The 23,957-nt window shown below is 47.0% G+C and overlaps 2 long non-coding RNA genes across 3 annotated transcripts; both read left to right on the forward strand.

Annotated features, from left to right (window-relative positions):
• The first annotated feature begins 3,299 nt into the window (after positions 1-3,299).
• On the forward strand, positions 3,300-10,352 carry LOC311444499. The gene is made up of 4 exons (XR_014697911.1): positions 3,300-3,363; positions 5,882-6,007; positions 6,585-6,717; positions 9,453-10,352. It is a non-coding gene; the product is annotated as an uncharacterized lncRNA (long non-coding RNA).
• A 1,883-nt stretch (positions 10,353-12,235) lies between these two features.
• Positions 12,236-23,425, forward strand: LOC311444500. 2 transcript variants are annotated; one of them, XR_014697912.1, is made up of 3 exons: positions 12,236-12,308; positions 12,665-12,727; positions 22,605-23,425. It is a non-coding gene; the product is annotated as an uncharacterized lncRNA (long non-coding RNA). The 2 variants fall into 2 exon arrangements; XR_014697913.1 differs by lacking the exon at positions 12,236-12,308 and having other exon boundaries at positions 12,663-12,727; positions 22,608-23,425.
• Positions 23,426-23,957: the final 532 nt, after the last annotated feature.

Below are 23,957 nucleotides of genomic sequence, written 5' to 3' on the forward strand. Positions count from 1 at the left end.
CCTCGGTTTTACATCACCACAAAGCGTGCCAAATGTCATTAGATATCTGCGTATCAGTTTATCCAACTTAATTGTCTTGCTGCTGACTGCACGGTTCCATTCATTTTTAAAGGACGCAGAAAACACGTCAAGTGAACGATCAAAGGAGTATTTTACTCTTTTCACATTCAGAGTGTGGAGCCTATGAAACATTTATGCAGGAAATGAAATATTAGGGCCTGACAGCTATCTCCAACGTCACTGCGTAAGCAGGTTATCTGGAGATTTCTAGTACAAACAATCCAGTGCTTTGATGAATACAGGAGCAATGCCATTACAGGAGTTTGGAGGTAGGATTGCACTGGTTCCAGCCACTTCAACAACTCTAATAAAGCCTGAAAATTAACAATCTATTAAAATGGGTGCTGGCAGTGAAATTCACATCTTTCTTCATCACTGTGTTTCTTAACCAAATAGCAAGAGAGCATTTTGTTTTACAGTGTAAATAATATTTAGTTAGCAGGGGGCTAGGGGTATGAGAAACACGTTGCATGGCAGCTTAGGTCATAGGGAATTTTGCAAGTAGATCAGGAAAATGTTGCGGTCCTGCATGGAGCTTGGTGGTCATAGCTTTGTGTTCATCGTTGGTTTTGTGTATGCAGTTTGTCTGGGATTTTGACACTATTTCATTCAGCATTATCATCAAAACGATGGAGACCCTCTCCGTTAGCTTAAGTGGTTTGGAGCTCTGAGACCTCCAACAGTAATTACATTGCTTCAAATGTCAAGATCTTCAGAAGCACATCACTTCTGCTGATATAAACCTAAGCAGCTTAGGCGATATAAACCTAAGTCGCTTAATAGCTTCGCGATGCCATATAACATACTGGGAATCTCCCCGCGCAGAGAATCTGATAGGGGAAATCTGAGTCACGGTGACAGCTTTACCAAACAGGAAGGCAGCGAAGTGAAGTGAGCGTGCGGGGAGCTCGGAGTAGGTGAGCTGCTGCTCTGCTATTTATAGAGGTGCCGAGAGGCTCGGAGACAGCAGCTCCAGGCGGGGACACTGCCGGGTGCTCCACGGAAATTATTCCTCTTCAGAGCTGCAAGAGAGACAGAATTTGTAGCTGGCATAGCCTCAGAGTGCCCTGATTGTACAAACACATGGACGTGCCACAAAGGCGGCTTTTGATGAGAGCCTGGAGCGTAGCACGTTTTAGCCACGCGGACTGCTCAATTTTATCTGTCTGTTCCCTTGCGAGCTTGTTTTATTTCAACAGCGAAAGAATGAAATGATGCCGTGCGTCTTTTGAACCGTCTGAGCCTTTCCACCACCAGCAGTTTCCTCTCATTATTATAGGCTGCAATTCCAGAACTAATCTGGCCCGGTTTATTCACTGCAAGATTCTCTCTCTTGTCGACCATTTCGGAAACTGGGGTTATGGGACGTGAACACAGGGACGTTCTCTTTGTGCAGGTCTTTGGTGATTACAGAACCCAGGTGTATCCCACTGGCCACCAGCAGCCTGAAGCATTGCTGGTGGGTGCTGGCCCCTCCAGCAGGGCTCTGGTGGTCCCTGCACCTCCGTCCCTTCAGTCAGAGAGCCATACGTCCAATTTTCCTGATAGAAGGGAAAAAATCCAGTTAAAAGAAGCTATAAACAGACGTTATAATCCTGCTTCCAGGTTGGAAGTCTTGTCATGAAATATTTTCTCATGAAACATTTTCTCCTAAGACATTTCCCATCTTTCTGTCAGAAGAAAAAAAAAAAAACACACACACATTTCTATCCCTGAAGTCAATGAATCTCGTTCTGCCTCCGGCTAGAGCCGTGTGTCCATCAAAGGCCGGGATCAATGTCATGCTTGTTTCATGGATTCTGAATTGAGGACTTAGGGCCCGGCTCTGCAAGTCTGCCTGGCCTTAAATCCTGATGAGTTCTCCGAGCGCTGAAGGAGCTCATCACCTCGGAGGATCAGGCAGGTATTGAAGGCAGTGGAGCCGCTCTGAAGCCCATGTCACACACTTAGAAAGGTCAGTTACATATTTACAAAAGCCCATCAGAGCCGAATTGTGCCCTGATTGAGATTACGCTGGGAGCCAGGCATGTGACCGTGTTGCTGTTTGCGTTATTCCCCGAGAAGGTAAAATTCAGGCGTTTATTTTCCCTGTTTTCACACAACACAAAGCTAGCAGGCTGATTTGTATTCAACTGCTGCATATTGAGGCTGGTCATCAGTCTTGTAAATGGTAGATAGGAGGAACAGCTACAGCAGAGAAATATTTCCCCTGTTTTAGCAGCGATTCCAGCTGTAGCCCTCCAACACCCGATAACCCAGAGCAGGAGTGATGTGTCCGGCATCCTCTGCCCCACACTTCCCGTTATTTATGCCGGGATGTGCAGCAGGGAGGGAGACGTGTGCAATCTCCATTCTTGCTCGCAGGAATCGTGCACCTAATTCTCCGGGCATTGTACTGGAAATGAACGGGCGGGATGTGTTCTGCATCAGCAAAAAGGCTGCCTCATTCAGCTGGAAGGAGGACGTGCGCTATAACTTAGGAGTAGAGAAAATCGCTCTAAACGATTTCTTTAAACAGTCTGCTAGGTTTTTCCCTACATTTCTGCTGAGAGCGAAGATTCTGCAGCATTTTTTTTTCCTCCTTTTTCCTACCCAATTGCTAACCTTTCAGTTGCATGCGTTTCTGCTGCTTCTAGCACTTTTCATTCTGATGGCAGTTTTTCATCTCCTCACTAGCTTATGGCTAGAGCAGTCCTTCTGACAGGAACTGTGGTTATTTACTCCCCAGAAAAATTATTTGCTCCCCCTCTCTCTCATCCTCAGGGGCAGGGTTTCCTCCTGTCTCCCCTCGACAGATCCATCCTCCCGTCCCCCCACGTCACACAAACGTCTTCTCTGCAGGTGTAGACACCGGGTGACAGCACCTTTGTGAGATGTTTCCAAGTTATTCTTAGTTCATACGTTGCTTAAATCAGGCCTGAAATCTTCCCGGCTGGGTACTCAATTAATAAAGGCGCACTGGTGTGCACAGGCGTGATTACGATAATAATTCGGTGACGTGCTCCATCTGAAAGCCGCTGAAAGCTTCAGAGAAGTGCCATGAAGTACTTAATTAATTATTAATTGCACTGCAGAGACTCAAAACAAATGGGAGGAATGGACACAGCAAGTCACTAGAAGTCCAAATGCACGTGGGCTGCTTTGGGCCTGGGCTTGAAGGGTTGGCGAGGAGCACCTGGGTGTCATTAATTGTAATAACCTTCTGTCCTGGGAGCAGGCGAGGATGCTGACCTGGTGACAGGCAGAGATCTGTTCTCTGTACGGAGTGGAAAATCTGCAGCAGGAAGGAGTGAAGCCAGATGTGTAAGTGCTGCTCAGAGGGGATGTGTCTGGTGGTACAGGGAGCTGTGAGAGCTGGGGGCAGACACGCTGCAGGGCCAGGGGAACACCCTTAACGGGGAGCCCAGAGAGCATCCTGCAGCCTGAGAGCAGAGGCTGAGCGATGGTGTGGGATCTGAAGGGCCTGGAGACGTTTAATGCTCTGCTTCAATCTGTGTATCTGCCTGGGCTACGGAGGAGTAAATGCCCTGTGGTTCTTTCAGACGCTCCTCTGAGAGCCCTGTACATAGCGTGCTTGTTCAGTCATTATTCCTGAAGGGTTAAACTATAAACTGAAGTACCCTTAAGTGCGGAGCTGAAGTGAGGGTGGTTTTCGAGTACCCGGCAGTCTGACAGCGGCTGGAATGCAGGAGCTCCTTCCCGGCTGTAACCGAGCCCCCGCGCGGGGCTGTGGTGGGTGCCTGCAGAGCCCGTCCGCAGCAGCACCTCGGTCTCTGTCGGCCCCGATCCCTCCCAGATCAACCAGAGGCGGCCTGAGGACAGCCACCTGCCTGAAATGAGAAGTGCTCTTTACATATTAAACCAAAAAGCCACTCAGAGTGCCACCGCTGCTTGGATTTTCCGCTTTCTGGGGACAGCGTCGCAACCCTCGTGGGCTGTAGGGCTGCTCCAGGGATGAATAATTATGCAGTGTCTGGCTGCCACACTGCTTGGACAATTCTTATGTTTCTTCCAGTGTATGACCATGTGCAGGTAAAACACAGCCTGCAGTTCACTGCCTCTAAATTCTACCAAAATCACCCTACCTGCATCTGGCTCTGGCTGGGAGTTCCTGGTAGGCAGAGGGCTGCGGGACAGGTGTGAGAAGTGACCCTACAAAGCCAGGGGGAGCAGAGGTCCCCGCCGGCCATTTCCAGCTGCTGAACACGGCATAATTCAGCAGCTGTATTTTGCACCTGGTACTGAAACCTTCCTCGCATGCTGTCACCCCTCTGGTGGTTTTGTACACAGCGGTCCCTCCCCTAAGCCCTGCCCAGGGCAGGTGGCTGTGTCCCCACAAGGCTCGGATGGTTTTGTGACTTGTCGCCTCCACCCGGGGCAGGACAAGCTGCCTTGGTCCTGGGGGATTAGTCCCAGACAGGGCTGCTTGTGAGCAGGGTGAAGGCACATTATCGGCAGCCTCGGGTCTCCTGTGAAATGCCAAAATGATCTTGAGATGGGAGATGAAGACAGCTCTTCCCTACAACCCTGTGTACAACTCCTGCAGGCATTGGTAAAACGCCGTGCACAGCCCTGCTACTTCGTGCAGGAGGCCAGGGAAGCCAAGTATGGATGGGATTATGCCTCAGGTTAGCCCCGTCAGACATCAGTACGGTCTCAATGCATCTACAAAAGCTGGCTCTCGGGTTGTATTCAGTGCAAAGGATGGCTTTCCTTTTCCATCTGGGGGTTAGTGCAGATTTACACTCCTAGCCTGAAGAATTACTGCTGGTGAGACTGCGTTCACCGGTACGTCCATGCAGATCGAGCAGTTTTCTTCCTTTATTTTTGGCTGCCTCGTCATTTGGGGGTTTTGTTTTTGTCTTCGGTCTGGCAGCTCCGTGTTGTAAAGGAAGTCTATCTGCCGAAGTACCTATGTAGTAGCACACTTTTCATCATGTTTGCTTTCCTTGTGCAGGATGTTTCTGACTCCTGGGATGATTCCACAGTTACTGTTCATTGCTAATTATTAATCACCCCGTACAAATTAAGTAATTCTTTCTTTGCAACCCTGGGGATAAATTTGAGAACATCAGAATTATTTTTCCAAACTAGCATAGACCTATAGTTTTTGTGTTGCCCCTAGGTTTTCATACTGCAGACTTGGCCAGTCAAGCATGCAAAATCTGGTGAAATAAACCCCAGAGACCCAGACTGAAATGTGCCTTTCACTGTCCAGACTTCTCTTCTGCCCAAACTCAGCACACACGGCTTCATAATGATTAATTACTCTAAGCCAGGTAATGAAAAAAGTGGAATGGATGGACTCCACGAAAGCATACCCTTTAAAAGCACTACATTTATTTTCTTGTGGAGCAAACTGTCAGTAATCAAATTTCCATTACCCAGTGATGGGTGTGAACAGACAAGGAAAATACTGAGTCAACAGAATACCAATTAGAGATCTGCGAGTATCCTGCTGTAAATATGGCAAAGGGGTAAGGAGATATGTCCCCAGGAGGCTGACCTTCTAATGACTAAGCACGAAAAAAGTCCTTTTATTTTTCCTCCTCCTCAGCATCATCCTCTGCTTCGGGGTGTGCCAGCAGATAACCCAAAGGTGTCTGGTCAGAGCCTGTAGCAAGGATTTGGCACAGACAGACATAGCAAACAAAACTTTTCCCAAGTGTCCTCTGAAGACAGGAGGAAAAGGGTTTTGCTTTGTAACTTGGCCTCGTTGATCTCGCTCTAAAATTGCTCTAAAGTCACGAAAAAGCTTAGAAGTACAATAAGTGCTGGATCTGTGGTATGTTTCCTCCATTTCCTCCCGTTCTGGATGCAGGGTGCAGTTACAGGTGGCTGTTGGTGCCGGCTGAAACCTTAACCCCTCATTGCGAAAACATGAGGAGCAGCAGCTCCTGGTGCCGGGGAGGAGGCAGCTTCATGTTCTCCTGACCCAGAAGACCAGGTAATCAGGAGAAGTAGTGCTCGATCCACCCCGACTTTGTTACAGCCGTCGTGCCTTTTTCAGTCACACAACTTTCCTGGTTTTCAGCTCAAAACTGTATGGCTTAGCTGCATCGCACAGGAGTTGTGAGATTTAATTAGTATTAACGAGGCATTATCAAAAGTTAGCTATATACAGGGGATTCTTTAAAAGGTGAAATCATAATAATAATGATCAGAGTGTCTGTGTTGCTTGGATACTGAGAGCTGTCCTGCTCTGCTCCTCGGTACTTGCGTTTCATTACAGTCATTTCCCCCCACCTTGTGGGAAAGGAGTTTTAAAAGAGAGAAATTATTCCATTGACAGTCATGACTACAAAGAAAATTATTTTTTTCTGAGCTTTATTTCTTGGGAGAATTTGGTCCTAAGCCTGCCAGCTGAAGGCCACACAGAGATTTGTTAGCAACAGTCCGCTAAAGAATCAAAACTGTCAGGCTGTCCCGGCTGGTGCAGAGCACGTTGCCTGTTTGTTTGCTTGTTTGTTTTGGGAGCATCTTTGAGCGCTCCTCATTACTCATTTTTCCGCTCTTGTCTTCAGAATTTTTGGGAGCGGTTCCCAACCAGACGACGCATCTGCCAACCCATCCGTTTCCCAGCATAGACCTTGGCCATCAGTCTGCAAACGCGTGCCTCGTCCATTCCAGCAGCTGCACGTATTCCACAGCTTCAAGGTATGGCCTTGAAATAACACGACTGCATCCTCTTGAAAGACCTGCAGCACGAGTACACAAGCTTAAAAATAATCATGAGTGGCGTATTCAGCTAATCAGGAGTTCCGATTGTCTAGGTATCAAATCAGGCGTATTTAGTAGAATAAAGCAGGTAGTCACCACTGGAGCCTGATTACGTTTTTTAAGAGTGCTGCCTGATTAGATTAAACTTTGTGCCATTTACGGCTGATTTGGAGTAAATGGGAAAAATCAGAGCTGGGTCCCAGACACGTGAGCTGGTCCAGATTTTGAGAATGAAAAATTCAGGACTCAACAGCAGACCAGATCCAAGTTTTATACCGAGGCCCCTGCCTGCACAGCGTTCTGATTCACACTTCTGCAAGTCACAGCTCTGTGGTGTTCCTGGGTAGGAAACGACTGCGTGGTGCTGCCCTTTAGGTAGAAATAAATGACTTAATTCTTAAGGACCCGCAAAGTCATGTGCCCTTGGTACTGAGTTCACTTGAAACAAAGATAAAGCGCCGAAACTCCGAGTGGTTTAGAGGTACACAGAAATATGCATAAGAAAATATTTCATCAGTTCCTACAGTTTGCGATCTGGCATCTTTGCAGGTTAGCACATGTACTCTGTTTAAGCCGTTTGATTAATTACATAGTACCAAAAACATACATATTTATAGCTTGCAGAATTAGATAAATTCTCCAGATGTGGCTTCCTTTTAGTCAAGTAGAGATGAATGCAGATCAAAGCCTTTGATCTTTACCCTGACTAAAACTCGCTGCTGACACAAGCCTCTGGAAAATCATGCAGCAAGGGGAGCTGACCACTCCGAGCTTTGATACAGGAGCAGCTGAAACAAAACCTGTGGGAAAAAAAAAACTCCACGGAGGGTATGTCTATACACACCATTGAGCCTCTACTAGTGGAAGGCAGTAGTCAATGAACCCCTTCTCTTAAACAACGTCTTTAAATAGATTGATTTTATGCCCCAGCCTAGAAATGATTTAGGACTTTTCAGTGCATGCATATCCTCTGTGATACACAGAACTGGCAGAAAGTGTCATCGTGAGCTAGTTTATAGCCTCAATTAAGGCTATTTCCATTGCTCCAGATGTGTAAAGCAGACTTATAGCTGAGTTCCTGGTATAGTGAAATCCCTGGTGTGTCCTAGGATCAGCACTGCCAGCTCAACGATATCTTCTTCATGACCCTTGGAAAAAAATGATGAATAGCCAGAGAACTGCAAACTCAGACCGAACTCTGTCAACGTGAACGCTTGAGAAGTCGTAGCCAGCAAGAGAGAGAGCCCAGTCTGAAACCCTTACCTTGTACCGTGGGCTGTCCTGGCAGCTGCAGCTGCAGAGCAATGCAGAACGCTGTGGGACACCTCTGCCTGCCTCTGCAGCTTCATGAGCCACACAGCACGGCCATAAAACCACCCGGCTCTTTGGGGGTGTTGCCGAGAGAGCTCTGACTCACATGGGGCCATGGGCTGTTCCCTGAGTTGTCTCGTACAAATGACACTGATGCTGAACAAAAAATCCACGTATCTTTTGGTTCAGACTTGCCAATATCAGAAAACAAATTTGAGGGCACAATGGACTAGGTGACCCACAGTGACCTGGACAAGGGCCTAAAACCTACAGGAAAAAGGGTTATTAGTAATGAAGAAACAAGGAGAGTGAATGGGCTGCTCGTCCATCCAAGGGCAAAGTATAAAAGGAAAAGGTAGAAAATCAAGTGCAGCTAGCAAGAGGCATCGGGGATAACAAAAAATGATTCTTAAACCCGTTAATAACAGGAGGAAGAGCAAATTAAAGATTTGTCAGGTACCTCATAAAAAGGAAAAGCTCCTCATCAGTGAAAACAAGAGGAGTTAAAGTATTTTTCTCCAGTCTTCAACAAAAAGTAAACATTGAATAAGCAGCTACCGCAATACTAACAAACAAACAAAAACATTTCAGCCTAGATTAGGGGAAAAACAGGTTAAAGAGTTCTTGGATAAGTTGGAGCTTATTAAATCGGCTGGGGCTGATTTAATCCTAGAGTACAGGAAGAATTGGCTTTAGTAATCTCAGGAGTACTGATGGTGTCTCTGAATTCTTGGAGGACTGGGGTGGTACCAGGAGACTGGTGTATGCCTTATCTTTAACGGGTGGGAGAGGTGAGAGGAGAAGGAGCAGGAGAACTGTACAGCAGGCAGCTTACCCTCAAAATCCAGGAAAATGCTGGAATAAATAATCACAAACCTGGAAAATAAGAAGATGAGCAACAGCCAATACAGATTCGCCAAGAACAAATCATGTCAAAGTACTCTAATTTCATTTTAAAGACTAACAGACCATGTGGATAGAAGGAAAACATTAGATGTCAAATATATTGACTTCTGTCAGGCTTTTGACACTGGTGATATTTTGCTTTTTCTCCCCTTGTAGCATTTTCCTTTCTTTTATAATTCCTTTGAAAGATAAACTAAAGGAAAATTAAAATCTAACATTACCCAATTTAAAGCATCCTTTCAAGTTTAACGATCCAATGTAATGTGTAAACCACAAGGCAAACACCAGAATTGGTGAAGGGCACCAGGGTAAGCTTCTTCGTACCTCTCAAAAACTAATTTGGGGGGCTTGGATCACCTCTTAGATGGCAAGGTCCTCATGTCCTTGCTGCCAGTGAATGCATGGAAAGGGGAAAGGTTTCCCAGTGGTGCTAAGGTTTTGCTTTTCCCTTCCAGCTCAGCCTTGGATCCTCTACAAGGATATCTGGGATCAAAGGGACATGTACAGCCCCAGAGGTTCTTGCTGCTCCTCACCAGCTGAAAAAGCTGGCCACCCTCAGAGATCACCACCTTCCTCTGCAGAAATTCATCAGTCTGGAAGAAAGGAGCTCGGGGAAAGAAATGAAGATGTTACCCATGTAATAATATTTCACAGCTGATCAGTAATTTTCATCTTGATGTGCTCGGGAGATGCTGTGCCCTTTGCCGTGGAGGACAGCAGCCGGCTGGCCCGCAGGAGTTGTTTGCTTGGAGGAAGGACATCCCAGGACCCCTTTACTTTCAGGTGGTCTCAGAAAATTCCCAGGTGGAGGTCATCTCATGCAGCGATGACAGGTTTGCTGCGGACACATCCAGAGGACAATTCCCCCCCTCCAAAGATCAGTGTCTCAGCCCCTTCAGCCTGTTGGCCAAATAATGCCCAGACAGATAAAGTACAAAGCAAGACAGATCCTGGTCTAAATGAAAACCCAGGACCTCAGTTTATCATCTGGTGAGATGGTTGCAGAGGCCGTAAGGTAGGTGGCTTTGCTGCAGGTAAAACAGATGTCAACAGAGCCAGGCCCAGTGGTTCTTGCCAGGCTCAGCTTAGGTCAGGATGTTAAAATGACTTAATTTCTTCACAAGGCTCATAATGTGGTGTTAATTGATGGGGACAGTGATTTAAGTCAAAGCCCTGTGTACAGATCCACACTGATATCTCCTCTCTGTCATATGCTGCAAGCAGTTACCCAAATTTTGGCAATTTCCCCACTGAATTTTAAACCTATTCAGTTTGTAATATATGGCCCTTTTTAAAAAGGGTCAGGTTTATTTGTCTCGGTTATAAAACATTATTCTGTTGCCAAAATAATGTAACCATAGGATGATATATTACAAAAGTATGCTATTAACTATACTTGCACCTTGTACTTCTTCAAATATTTACAGTACAGCTTTCTTATGTCTGATTTCTTTGTTGAACATACTGGAGTGGTAGTTTCAGTGTAACACGCAATTTAAACATTCACTCCGACTCAGTAAAGCTTGCAGAGCTAATGGGGATTAACGTGCAGATTTCTACTATGCTGGAAAAGCAGTGAAAAGAAGCAAGGCAAAATGCAGCAGAAGACTGAAATTTAAAGGTCATTTTTTATTTGCCTCATTTTCTACTTAAACAGGCCAAATGTGTGATATTTTGAACCAAATCTATATAATGTAGTATCTTTGCGTTTGGGTGTGATGTACGTGCTGTCGTATTTAGGGGAACCAGGCTACGGGACTGGCAGATTGCACACCTTTACGTTTGCAAGAAACCTGCAAAGTCCAGCTCCTGCCTCATCACATATGCACGTCAGCACTGTTGGAACACTCATCATGGACATTTTTTTTCCGTAACAGCAAACTTCTGGTCATGCTTAATTACAGCAATCACTTTTTATTCTGCTTTATGATGATTTGATATCGTAAAATGTCTCTACAGTTATTAGAGAGGTAGTTCCTCATCAAAATATGAACACTATTTTACTGTGAAAAAAAGACTCTTTGCCTTAATTCCAGATAGGATGAAAGCTGCACAGTTCCATCTCCTTCTGTCTCTTTGAGCAATTTCTTGGTACAAACAGTTTTGTTCTGCTGGCGCGTCACAGTTTGGTTTGTGATACGCAACATTTCCCCCTTCAAACCTCCCTTTGCATTTAATTCCTCAAGTTTTTCACTTAAGTTACCAGTGCTCCGTTGGATGCTGCCAGGTTAGGTACAGGCACACATCCCTATGTGTGTACGTACGTATGCATGGATGTAATTTGAAATTTGTGGTTCTTGCCTGCTCTGTTACAAACCTACCCAATGGAAAACCCTGGAAATCGCAGCTCTGAATGGCAAACAAGTGGGACTGTGGAGAATGAATGATCGTCTGTTTTTTAAAATAGGGTTGATGCAGTAGTATGGGGGAGCAACGCTGGGCAGAGCAGAAATATCACAGAATTGCCTTTTGCAATTTAATCAGCAATTCGTATGCGTCTGCCTGGCTCTGCCCATCTGCAGCTCGTGAGCACGCAGTTGAGTCATCAGCTGGACCATTAGCTTTATCTGTAATGAAAAAAGTTTACAGTCTCAAAAAGCCCTAAACCCATATGGTTCAACATCTGATTTGTTTCAAGTCACTTAAGTCACAAGTTGAAAAAGCCTCCCTTTCACATGTGCTTAGGAGTCAGGGTGTGGATTTCTGCAGAAAAAAAAAGAAAAAAAAAGAAAAAAAGAAAAAAAAAGTCTTCTGTCTGCCTTTGAAGGAAGCGACTCTGCCTTTGATGTAGCCGTAAGCAACGAGGTGGCCTCGCCTCGTGACAGTGCAGTGCCTCTGCCTCCTTCACGGGTACCTTGACTGTTGGGCATTATTTACAGCTCGTATAGAAAATGGGAAGCAGATTCCTACAGCGCACTGCTAACCCAGCCGGGCTGGGTTTATTGCAGCCTGGAGCACAGTATTTGTGCTGCCACAGGTACTTTGCTGCTGAGGACCAGGAGACTCAGCACCGTAAGGGACTTGGGGTGCTTGGAGGAGCTGCAGGCTCCAGCTGACGTGGGAGCTCTGTACATGAGGTGGTTGGGAAGTCTAGGAAAAAAATAATAAATAAATGTGAGAGATGCCATCTGACCAACTGACCCAGAAATCCCTGATGAAACCCAGGGGTGTCAGTGTTACAAGAGGATGAGATGTCTCCAGAGCAGTCTTCTAAGGCCTGATACCTTTGTAGAGGAGGCAGCGTTGGTCACTTTGTGTTCAGATCTGCTGTGGTGGGCCTATGGGGCCTGTGCTGGACTGGGCCTGGCCAGGTGCCTGTGCACACCCTGCCTTGGCTGTCCCCTGCTGCAGAGAGCAGTGAACACAAAGTGTGGGGCTGTGGGTACAGAGGAGCTCCCCAAGGACCTCACGGGGGCTTTGGGGTGTGTGGGAGCTCCTGGTTCGGGGTCTGGTGCTGCTGCAGCTTCCTGGAGCTGTGCTGGGGGAGCAATGCCCAAAGGGAGGTGGAAACAATTAAGTTCAGGCTTCAATTTGTGACAAGCCCTATGTTATTCAGACTCATTGCTTCATCTGAGCTGAAATTTGAATCTAAATTTCAATGGTCCCTGCTATTTGCTGCTTTAGTTTGCGTTTTCCACCCTTTCTTCCTCCTTTGCTCCCTTAACAGGCAGAGGAACACACTGGAAGCTCCTGCAGAGCTATGCATTGCTCCCTGGTCTTCCTGCATCAGGTACAAGTCTGTATTTTGTCTGGGGTTAATCACCAGCTGCAAGTCAGTTTCGTGCATCGTGGCATTGCTGTTGTGCTTTGTCTGGGGGGGAGCCCTCCCTCTGGCTGTTAAATTGTCCGTCCTAAGCTGGAGAGTGCACTGCAGCTGAAAAAGCACTAAATGTGGAGCTGCTAACACGAAGCTAGAGCAGCAATTTGGTTTGCTATCACATGGTAAATAAGAGTTACCTGCTCTTCTTTGATCAACATTTTTCCTTCTTATAAACAGAATGTGTTGACAAATTACGTTGCTGAAAAGAAATTCGAGTCTTTGATGAAATAAAAGGAAACAAGTGCATGCTGGAAGCTGGAAAATGTGTTTCAGGAGGTGGGGTAGGATTGAGCATGGCTGGAGCTGTACTGAAGGTGCCTGTGAAATGGCTGGGTGGGCACCAAAGCAATCTGGGGTCAGCTGGCCAGGAGGGCAGTGGAGCTGTAAAAGTTTGGTGATTAGAGGTAAGCCTTGGGAAAATACCAGGTTTCTGTGAACAGTTCCCCAGAAGGTTAGACAAACCCCAAGCCAACGTTTTTGTGTGTCTGCTTCATGAAAACCATGACAGCAGTGCCAAGGAACAAGGTACCATGAGCAAGGGTGCAGCGGGCAGCTGGGAAGTGCTACTTTAGGCCTGGGCTCCCCAGAGGCCAGGTGCTTCTAGATCCAAAAGCTTCGCTCTTACTGCATTTGTCTGTGGCTGCCCCTTGTGCCCTCCCTGCTCTGAGTTCTTCCCCGGGGGAAAAGGCTGAAACTGGCTCTGTACTGGGGTCGGGTGAGTCCTGATGCAACTGAACAGCTCTGCCATCAGCATCTCCAAAAGCTGCTGCTTTCCTAACCTGTGATTGAGATCAGCGTTGGTGAAATACATGCGGCCTCACAAATACTTAGGGACCTGTCTAAATCTTAATCTGTGCTTAGCAGGTGGCTCTGGGTGTACTTGTCTGCACAGGACTCCAGCCTCTCCTTGTCTGTTTCTGATTTATGAGCATCAGTGACCTCTTCTAGTAAATCTCGCAGCACTTTTTATCAGTTCTGAGTTTGCCACTTCACCTTAATGAGCGCTAATTGACCATTAATTAATCAATATTACAGTGAAATTATCCTTTTTATAGCAGTACACTCAAATTAATAAGAATTAAGCCCAGAGGAATGACAGGAAAATCTTTAGCATATTTTTCCAGTAGTTCCAGCAGATGAAGCCTCAGGAAGATGCGGTGCAGTTAAATCACTGTGCAGCAGTTCTGGATGGCAAAAGCTGATGGAAGAAACTCTTATGAAACTAAGACTACTTATTTTGAGGAAAACTTGAGAGATCCTGCTCTGTATGTGAAAACACTCTAGAAATCGCCCTTTGTTATTTGTGTCTATAGTTGCTGGATGTCATCTGCAAGGCACATTGTGTTTAATATGCACAAGTCAGGCTTGGGCTTGAAGATTGTCCACAGGAGTGGCACAAACACAACAAAAGTCATGTGTGCACACGTGGGTCTGCATTGCCTAAATGTTCCTCTTCTGTTGTCATGATCTGGGACAAACAGTAAGTGGAAAAAGGCAGCGTGTTCCCAGAAAGGCTGAGGATGTGGCCAAAAAATGAGACTTGGAGTATGTGCCAGAGTGGAAACTGCTGTGGTTCTAGATAAACTGTCAGGTGCAAAGCAGTACAGCTGGGGAACCTGAGGGCTGGTGTCACTGGCTGGGGAGCTGAGACACTTAGGGAAATGCTGCCAGGACTTCTATAATGTCCAAGCACTTTAAAAAACAATAATAATCTGTTCCTAGCTAACAATTTACATTTTGGAGTAAGTACAAACTACTTAGTTGATGCTGGTATTTATGTCTTGCCTGTAAATAACTCAATTACAGAGTGCCAATCAAATAATTTCTTAACTTACCTAAGTGGGACACTCAAAGGTAAATGCCCTGTTTTGTAACATGTTTGTGAGCATGGTCTTACAGAATCTATTGCTGGAGAATGGGGTTTCATCATGTCCTAATATGTTCAATGCAGGTTTCTCCTGTTTCCGTGGATATGTATGAACACATTTTAAAAGATGATAATTAAATTGATCCCTTTTCATTGACAGTCGAGTGTTGGCAGTTATAATTTGGAGGTTTCACTGTTTCTAGGTGCCTTATTGCATACACCACTTCCATCCTTCAAGGCACTCTTTTGCCAGTCCAAAGGCAGCTCAGCCCAGGGGCTTGAGTTTTCATTGCCTTCCTCTGAAAATAGAACTGGTGTTTGAAAATTCAGTTATTGGGAACTTTGAAATGATAAATGGGAGCTGGACAGCATCTCCGCTAGGGCAGTGCTTCCATCTCACTATGTCTGTGCACAAAGAGGTGGGAATGTACAGATTTTACTGAAGTGACACCAGTGATGGTCCCAATGTGTTCGGACTGCTCATGCCCTGACCATGGTGTTGGTGGGTGTCAGGCAAAGCAAGCAGCCCAGCCAAGAGTTTACTATTCCACTTTTTCAGAATACAGCTTAAGTTCTTTGGTTACCTAAAATGATAAATCTGGAATAATTTATGAGGTCAATGAAGCTCAGCTAGAATGCCAGCAGTAGAGGCAGGAGCATACCGATTCTTTCCCCAGTGTATTTTATCCTCCCTTGTGCTGGGAGCCCAGTCTGGGATATTCTGTCCTCCAGCTCCACTGACTGACCTGTGCAGAAGACCATGCTGGTCAATCAGGCAGACTGCAATTAGTGGCAGAGATTTACAGTTCCTCTTAATCTCCCCCCCACGTGCCTCAGGTGCACTCGATGGCAGCTCTGGCAGAGCTGCTGCAGTCCCTCAGCTTGAAAAGATGTGGGTCTGTTTGCCGAAAACAGCCGAATCAAAACTGAAACATCTCACCAGGAACAAGGATTGCCTGACAAGGTCAGGGGTGGTGAAATAGTCTTCATGGTATTTTTTTTTTTTTTTTTTTTTTTTGCCTGAGGTGCCTCCCTTTTGCTGTCAACATAATATATCATCTGTCTGGCAGTAATAGCAGTGGAATGGGATTATTGACAGCTTCCCTGCTTCTTTATTCCTTCCCTCTCATCACAGCCACCGGCACAGCATGGGAATAGACAGTACATGAAGTTCCTTTGCTGTCTCTTCGCTAAATTAACCTCCACAGGGATGGGGATTGCCCCAAGGAGAAAGGGGATTAGCCCTTACATCCCTCTGATCCTGCGGAAGTCCTGAGCCTCCTCTGGAGGCCTTCTTCACGTGTGGTGTGTGGAGAGGTGTTGGTGGGCTCCTTTTGAGGCTCTGGAGAGGAAAGTGAACTCCTGCATCCCCAGGGATGTGGCCAGGGCTCAGGCTGGGGGCTAAGGACCACAGCACTGGCAGCAGGGGCCTGCTGGGATGCAGTGTCCTGCTGCTCCCCAACTCTGCTCCTTCCCCGTTTGCTGCCTGAAGGCTCTCCAAACTGGCTGGATTTGAACTTAAAAGTGAGCCCCAGAGCCCTGCTGCTCCCTCCTCAAGCTGTAACCTCCCTGTGAAAGCGAGGTTCAGCCACCAGCAGCCCCAAGGCTCCCAAGGTCCGTGTCTGTGGGATGGGTGCTGCCATCCCCATGAGTGTGCTTCAAGCCTGAGGAGAGCACAGTGCCTGCAAAAGGCCTGTGAGGGCTTCTTGCAGCTTCCTGTCGTTATCTCAAGCCTTCATCTCTAAAATGCGAAGGCTTCGTAGACTTTATATTCTATTAGTGTAACGCCGAATGTCCTCGTTCTTCAGGTATTTATAGCAGCTTACACAGCTCCTGTAATAACTCACGGCAGCTCAGCACCTCACGATATTGTTATCCCCCTTTCACAGGTGTGGAAATAGGGCACACAAAGGCAGTGATTTCTGTAGCATTCCCCACAACCCAGTACAGTGCCATGGCTATAAGGCCCAGGTGGAGCAGAGGCCTCTCCTTTGGCCTTGTGGAGCTGTGGGGTACCCCAGCTGCACCCGCAGAGCCTTAGCTCTGTGCCTCAGTTTCCCCATCCACAAATTGTGCGTTGTAATAAGTTAACCATCACACTGAAATGGCATAAAGCTGAATTATTGCCCTGTTTGCCTTGTCCCCAGAACCCCTCAGGGAGGCTGGGCCTCAAGCTCTGGGGAAATGGGTTCCCCTGATGCAGCTGAAGTGTTGGAAATATGGAGAGGTCCTCATACCACATTATCATTAATCCTGCCCTAGGAATGCCTGCTGCTTCCAGCCACAGCATCTCTTTCTGCTCGGCACTGAGCACACACGTAACAAACTCTTCTGCTCCAGGACAGCCTGCGGTCTAAAGCCATGCCTGCTTCACAGCATTTTGCCTCGGCTTATGTACATCAAAGGGCCCTAAAGCCTTCGGTGTAGATGTGCTGCGCAGATGTAATCGTAGAAAATTGGTAGGTATGAAGGCAGGACGCTTTGAGAAGGATTACGTTTAGTGCAGCTCTTTATAGCCAGGGCCTTCATGTGCTGTGGTTCATGATGGTATTTAGTTGGATTAAGTTGTACCAATATAAACAAAGTAGTAATGAGACAGTTACAGTAAGTGGAGTATGCAGTACTGTTTGGTGATGGCTGCAGAGGTGAGGGCAGCGATTCAGGCGTGCTGGGTGTCCTGGTGCCACCCTCCTGCAGGGGAGCAAACGCGTCCCAGAGCCCAGGGGGCTGCTGTGAGTGCTCCTGATATGCAGGAGACCAAGGGTTTGGAGGGAAAGGTGAAGCTGCAAGGATAGAAGTAGAAATAAGCTCAGATTACATCTTTGCTGCGTTTTAATTGCGTTGTTTAATTCCAGTTTCTAGCGCTCTAAGACGAGACATCAAATAGAGTGTTTAAAATTGCTCGAAACCAAGCTGCAAGTCTCAACATCAGAAGGCCTATTACACTTATCTGTGACCTCCTGAACACTAAAACCACCGCATTATTATTATTTTTACATCTTCGGATTATTATTAGGCTTCTGAACTCTGCTGCAGCTTGATTTATAGAATCTGCTTAGTCACTGGCACTGCTGCTGTGCTGCGAGGGAGGGATGGATGCTCCGCGGTGCTCCAGCAGAGGCTCCTGCCAAGCAGCAGCCGGCGCCCTGACGGATCACTGGAGGCTGGCGAGCCTTCCTCAGCCCACCGTGGCTGTTAGAACAAACCTGCTTCTCCATGAAAGCTGGGGCTGAAAACATTCAAAGCGGGCTTAACGAATCCCTTCCTATCAGTCAGCTGGCATTTGTTGCTTTGCATGGAAAGGGATCATTGGTTTTGCTGCTCACCTTGATGAGCTCTGCCTGAGGAGCTGGGGAGCTGTGTGCTGGTGAAGCTGGGATCTGAGTTTTTGAAAAGCAGCTCCAGTGAGAGAAGCAATAAACGCTGCTCTGGGGCTGGGTGTTATAGGAACCTCCCTCTGTGTCCTGGGGCACTGCAGGGGTGTCCCAGTGTGTCCCTCGGAGTGCTCTCTCTGCACCCCACGTGGCTGCAAGCTGCAGAGCTGGGCTTTGCCAACCCAGACGCTGCCCACGCTGCTCGCTGTGACCCGGCACACCCGGGCACACACCTGGGGCAGAGGCTACGGGACAGGCCCTTACACGAAGGGTGCTGTTCCTGGGTTTTACGAGCACCAGGGCACGGTAAATGCTAGTAACTTACTGCTGTTTGAACATCCCAATTACAAACCTGTTTCTTTTTATTATTTGCTGAGCAATGGCTGTGCTGAGCTCTTTATAAAGCGTATGCAAAACCTCACTCCTGTGCTGCATGGGTCCCACGTGGGTCGGGGTGATGTCTTCTTCACCTTCTCCTTGATCAGACCTCGCAGTTGTGCACATGACAAGGAAAGGAGAGGGGGGGGAAAAAAAAGATCCAGACCACCTTCATCCTGATTTCTTTTGTGGATAGGTTTAAGGCTCACTAATGAAGTGTGCCAATTTGCAACATGCTGCTATCTCAAAGATTTAAATGGGATGGTTCAAAGAACATCCATCGCTTAAGTAGCTTAGCCTTTAATTTCTTCCACACTGGTATAAACCATTGTCAAATGTTTTCAAGGAGCTACCAGACGAAAAACAATGATTCCACTTGGCAGAGTCCAGTGGACAAAAAGTGTCAAAGGTATAAAGACTTAAACTGCTGAAAACACTTGGAAATAACGGATTAGTTCTTCTCTCCTGACTCAACGCCTTTATTCTTTCTGACGTGATTTTCTTACTGCCTTTGCTCCTATAACGTGTTGTGGTGACTCACAGTGAAAGGTCTGAAATAGTGCTTCAGTGCTGGAAGTCACCAGATAACCACTATTCATCGTCCAGTCTCGCACGGTTACAAATGTTTAGAATATAGCCAGAAATGGGCTGTAATCGATAGGCTGGGATAAAATGAGAGCTGGAAGGGACACTGAAAGGCATGCACTGAGGAATTACACACCCAGAAAACAATGTTCTGTGCACATTCTGGAAAATGGGAATGACATACAATAATCCAGTGCTGCACATGGCTATTTCATGGGGTAGCTGCTGCCACAGCGGCGTTCCTTTACCTTTCTTCCATTCAAATAACTGTATGTGCTCACAGCTGCAATGTTGAATCAATATTTTCAGGTGTTTTGTGACTTCGCCTCTAACCACTGCTGGCACTGCCTGGTCTTTACGACTACAGGGCTCAGTCCACGTGGACCTGGGGACTGCAAGTGCACCATAGCAGCTCTGACTGAAGGATCCTGTAGGCAAAGGCATCAGCATGGGTTGCAGGAGGAAGGTGCCACCTCCTGATAGCCCTTTCTGTTTGGTTCTGAGCTTGGCAGCTTGGTCAGGCACCTAGGTGCTGCCTGCCCGAGCAAGGAACCAATTCCTCAAGACTTTGCTTGGTTTCTTCTCCTACCAGGGACATCTGAGGACTGTAGTCTAAGCAGCGATGTGAAGGCTTAATAATAAACCTATTCACTTAAGGCATTTGAGGGCATAAATGCAATAGACCTGCATTTTTGTTGAGCCTAGTGCTGGCCACGTCCCTTTTGCTAAAAGGAAATCTAAAGCAAGGGAGGCCCAAAATGCAGCAAAATTGAGAAAGTGTAAATAACGAGTGCTGGCTGCACAACATCGCCCGGTCCCGTCCCAGGCTGTATCCATTTCTCAACTGTTGCCTGCCTTCAGCCCAATAGTGAAGTCGTATTTATTTACTTGGCTCCACTGCGTTAATGAAAAAGCCACTTAACAAAACAAATACAAGGAAGGACATTTGCAACCAATTACGGTATTGCTGATCAGTCAAATTGCGCTGGAAATTACATGTTGGAGTTCGTTCTCGGCAGCTGATCAATTACCTGGTAACTTGGCATTGGTGCGCGGTATCAGCTTAATAAATCAATTTAATTTCAGCCGCCGTGCCAGGATATATATGTATATTCAATGTGACATCAATATTATATAATGATGGTTAAGACTAATCGGCCGAGCGCCGTGCGCTCTTATCTGCCGCGCAGCCCTGCTGCAGCCCAGCGGCGTTCCAGCAGGCTTGAAGGCAGTGTGGAATTTGGCTGGCTATTCTTTAAATATACCCCTGGGCATAATTTAAAATGGTGTTTCTAAAGCCTTTCTTTTTTTTTTTTTTTTTTTTGCGACCACAAGGGAAGTTAGCACTCCAGCATGTAATTCAGGGTTGACCGAATTGCCAGCTAGCTATCTGCTTGGAGGGGGACGATGTGCTGTGCGCTCCGGCTCCTGGCGAGGCCGGCAGAAAATAGCCACTTTCTCCTCGGCAGCAGATGTACGTCGGTGCTGGTTTATGCACAGCTTCCTCCTCCTAACTAGTGCTGACATTTCAGCTCTCATACTACGGGTTTGTTTTCGAGGCGAAGGCAGAAAGCACCGGGTTCTGCTGAAAACAGTTTGCTTTAAGTATAGGGAGGGAGGTTTCTGACCATCAGGACACGTTGTGATACCAGAGCTTCTGGAGGTGCTGCTGGTCACTCACTTCCATGCACAGCAGCAGCGGTGTCAGTGCTTTGTGCTCGTATTTTGCATCATTTCTCTGCCCTACCTGTCCAGCAGGACAGTGATTCTTCCCTGAGAGCAGAGGGGGCGAATAAGGAAAGGAGGAAGGAGAATGTCAGTTCATTGTTGGCTGTGTTGGTAGTTTTCTGGGCAGGAGTGCAATAAAAGGAGAGTTTGGAATGAGGTGAAAGGGGCGGCTGCTGAGATTTGTCTGGAAGGTGTTCCCAGCCTTACAGGAAAGCTTGGGAGGAGACAAGTCTGTGCTGGGGGACAAAGCCGGCAGAGGGATGGTGCGGGCTGGCAGGGCAGAGGTGATGGTTGGCTGCACAGCAGGGAGGTTACGGGCTCAGCACAGTGAGAGGAGATATGTAAAGGTGTTAGGAATAAAGACACGGGGAAAAGCTTGTAAATTGTTTAAATACAGGACCCTCCCCAAAAGAGGGACCTGAGGCCCTGCTTCAGGTCCCTGAAATGGCACAGCTGAGTAGCACAGCCTGCGGGTTTGCAGGGAGGGTTGGAAAGCATGAATTGGATCCATTCTGTAGCTCTGTGGCAGTCTTCTTGAGATATTTGAGCATTTTTCCAATTTCTTTTTTGACTAGTGGATATTCACTTTTATCTCGTTACCGATCATGGTCACTTAGCGTCACAAAATGTGGGTGGCACCCTGGCTTTGCAGTCAGCCTTGTTCTTCATCATCTGACACCAACTTCATACAAATGAGGTTTCTCTTGATAGTTCCAGAGCTTCAGAGCAGAAAAAAAAGCTATGAGAAAATTTTGTCTTGTGGTGGTTTATCCTTTCTGGCTCTGACCATCACTCAAATCAAAAATGGCAGTGGTCTGTGGAAAAAAAAGTAATAATTAAAAAATATATGCTTGCTTGTATTTTTCCAAACCACCAAGCCAGTTTACCCATTCCTGAGAAAAGACGCAATCACGTAATGCTTTCCTTCATGTCAGGATGCAGAATAATGCCTACATCAGTTTTTCAAAGATTGTTATGGTTTTCCTGTCAAAGACAGACGATAATCAGCTGCTCCTTTCTGCCACCCCAAATGCCTTACGTCTAGAAACGTTAAGTAGAATGCTTGTTTGCCTGCAGTTATTTGCTTGGTTGAAGAAGATCTTTTTGTATCATTTTTTTTCACGTTATATTTCGAAGACTGGACGTAGAGAAGTTGATATAGATGTGGGGTTTGGATCTGTGTATCCAGCCGGTTAGACTTGGGGAGCATCATATCCCAGGGTGGTGTGATGTGAAGGTGTGAGATCCTGCAGCCAGAGAAAGCTGTAGCAATACTTCAGGTTGCATTTCCTTTACTGGGCATGAATAACAGAATAATCCAGATTTGATCAAGAGCAAACATGGATTTCTACAAAACAGTCCCTTCTTTGTGATTCTCTTCAAACCGAGAGCCATCATCGTGCTCTGTTTCGACTCCCAACCACGCCAGCAGCAGCTGCATTTCTATCTGCAGAGAAACCTTACCCCAGCTTTGAGTTTGTGTGTGTTTCCATGAGCTCCTAAGCTGCAGGCAGGGCGGATAGCGAGGAGAGAGGCTCTGCTGCTGCTGCCCTCCACCTGGAGGGGAAGCACCCACCACGGGAGGCGAGGGTGGTGAGGTGCAGAAGTGCTTCTTCAGCTCAGGTTTGGGGAAATTGGTTGGCAGTGATCAGGAGCATCTCTGGGAGGTGACTCTGGATCTCAGCTCAGTTCTCGTGGTGGACTTCTGATGCCTGCTGGGGAGGGAGCAGGTCTGTGAGCTCAAGGCGTCTCCTCCTGACACTTCTCTCCAAGGCAGCTGCGTGTGCGTGCCAGGAGCTCTGACACTTTGCAGAAGTCCCCGTGTAGGTGTGTGACAGCTCTCACTTCCTCTCAGCAGATGGCCGGAGGTGAGGTGATGCTGATGAAGGTGAAGTGATGCAGCCTCAGACCCCAGCACCCACCAAAACATGCAGCTCCTGGTCTCACGACGAGGCAAGCCGACCCCAGACCTGCAACAAGTCTGTCTGCTGAGAAGCAGAGCGCAAAAAAAGCCCCAAGGCTGCTCTCTGCTTTGGACACGCATGTGCCACACGAGGATGGGTATCTCCAGCAGCACTGGCTTCAGGTTTTTCTCCCTGCTATCCCATCAGGAGCACGTTTGCATGCGGCAGCTGGGTGAGTAACACCTGCCTCTGCAGACATCAAATGCGAAAAGTATTTTGTGGTAAACCTGTTGCTGCTCTGGGCAGGGAGGATATGCTTTGCTCAGAAAGCCAACGATGAAAGCCTTTGTGGCAACATCTGTCCTTTGAAAGTGACTGAGCCCAATTGCCTGCACAAGCAACTGTTTTATTATCAGAATAACTGATCTACCAGAGCACTTAACACCACTGCCTGCAAGAAACGGAGCCAATGCAAGCTGCCGTCGTGCTGCCTTTTGCTGGTGCTGCTGAGAATCCAAGCCTTGCTCCATCAATGTATTGCTGCTAATTGCAATAAAATGCTGCCTTTAAGGGATTCCCCTATACTGGTCGCTGGTTCGAGTGGACTCAGGCTGGTACATGGTGAAAATCACCGTTAGATGGCTAGCCTGTAGCTACATGACCCGAAATGGCTGCGTTTGCCCAATTCCTAACCCAGAGGTCTGCAGTGACGCAGAGCTGTGGTTGTCACCGCAGCTCTGAGGCTAAGAATAAAGCGGGTTTGCACCTTACACTTCTGTCTGTGGATGAGGCCATCACTTCAGGGCCACGTGGGGATGTAGCTGATGGATGGACTCCGGCCCTGGGGGCTGGATTATTCCTGACTCTGGCCGCTTGTAACACTGGAGCGAATTTTTGTGTGCTTCTGTTGTCTGTCATGGAGATAATGATACTGGTTCTTGAATGAAAGGTGCTATTAAAGAGCCACACCATGCTTATAATGGTTATTTTGCAAGCTGAGCAGCGTGCAGGGGCTGGCAGTGCTTCTGCTGAACTTCCTCAAGGACCGCGTGTGTTTGCACAAGGGAAAAAGAAACTGCATGGCAGGATTTTCTCATATGCAAGCTGAGGAAACAGATTATCTGTGAAACAGCCAACAGTTTTTATTTACTGTGAAGATCTGCATCTCGCTCCCAATTTCACATCAAGACAAAATCCAGGCATTTTGTTAAAATGGTAACTTAATGCTCCAGAGGTTTAATCACCACCGCTCTGTAATCAGAATCAAGACAGAGTGCGGTCTGCAGCTCTGAACTTCAACAAGA

Source organism: Aythya ferina (assembly GCF_964211825.1).
Source record: "Aythya ferina genome assembly, chromosome: 14".
NCBI classification, from domain to species: domain Eukaryota; kingdom Metazoa; phylum Chordata; class Aves; order Anseriformes; family Anatidae; genus Aythya; species Aythya ferina.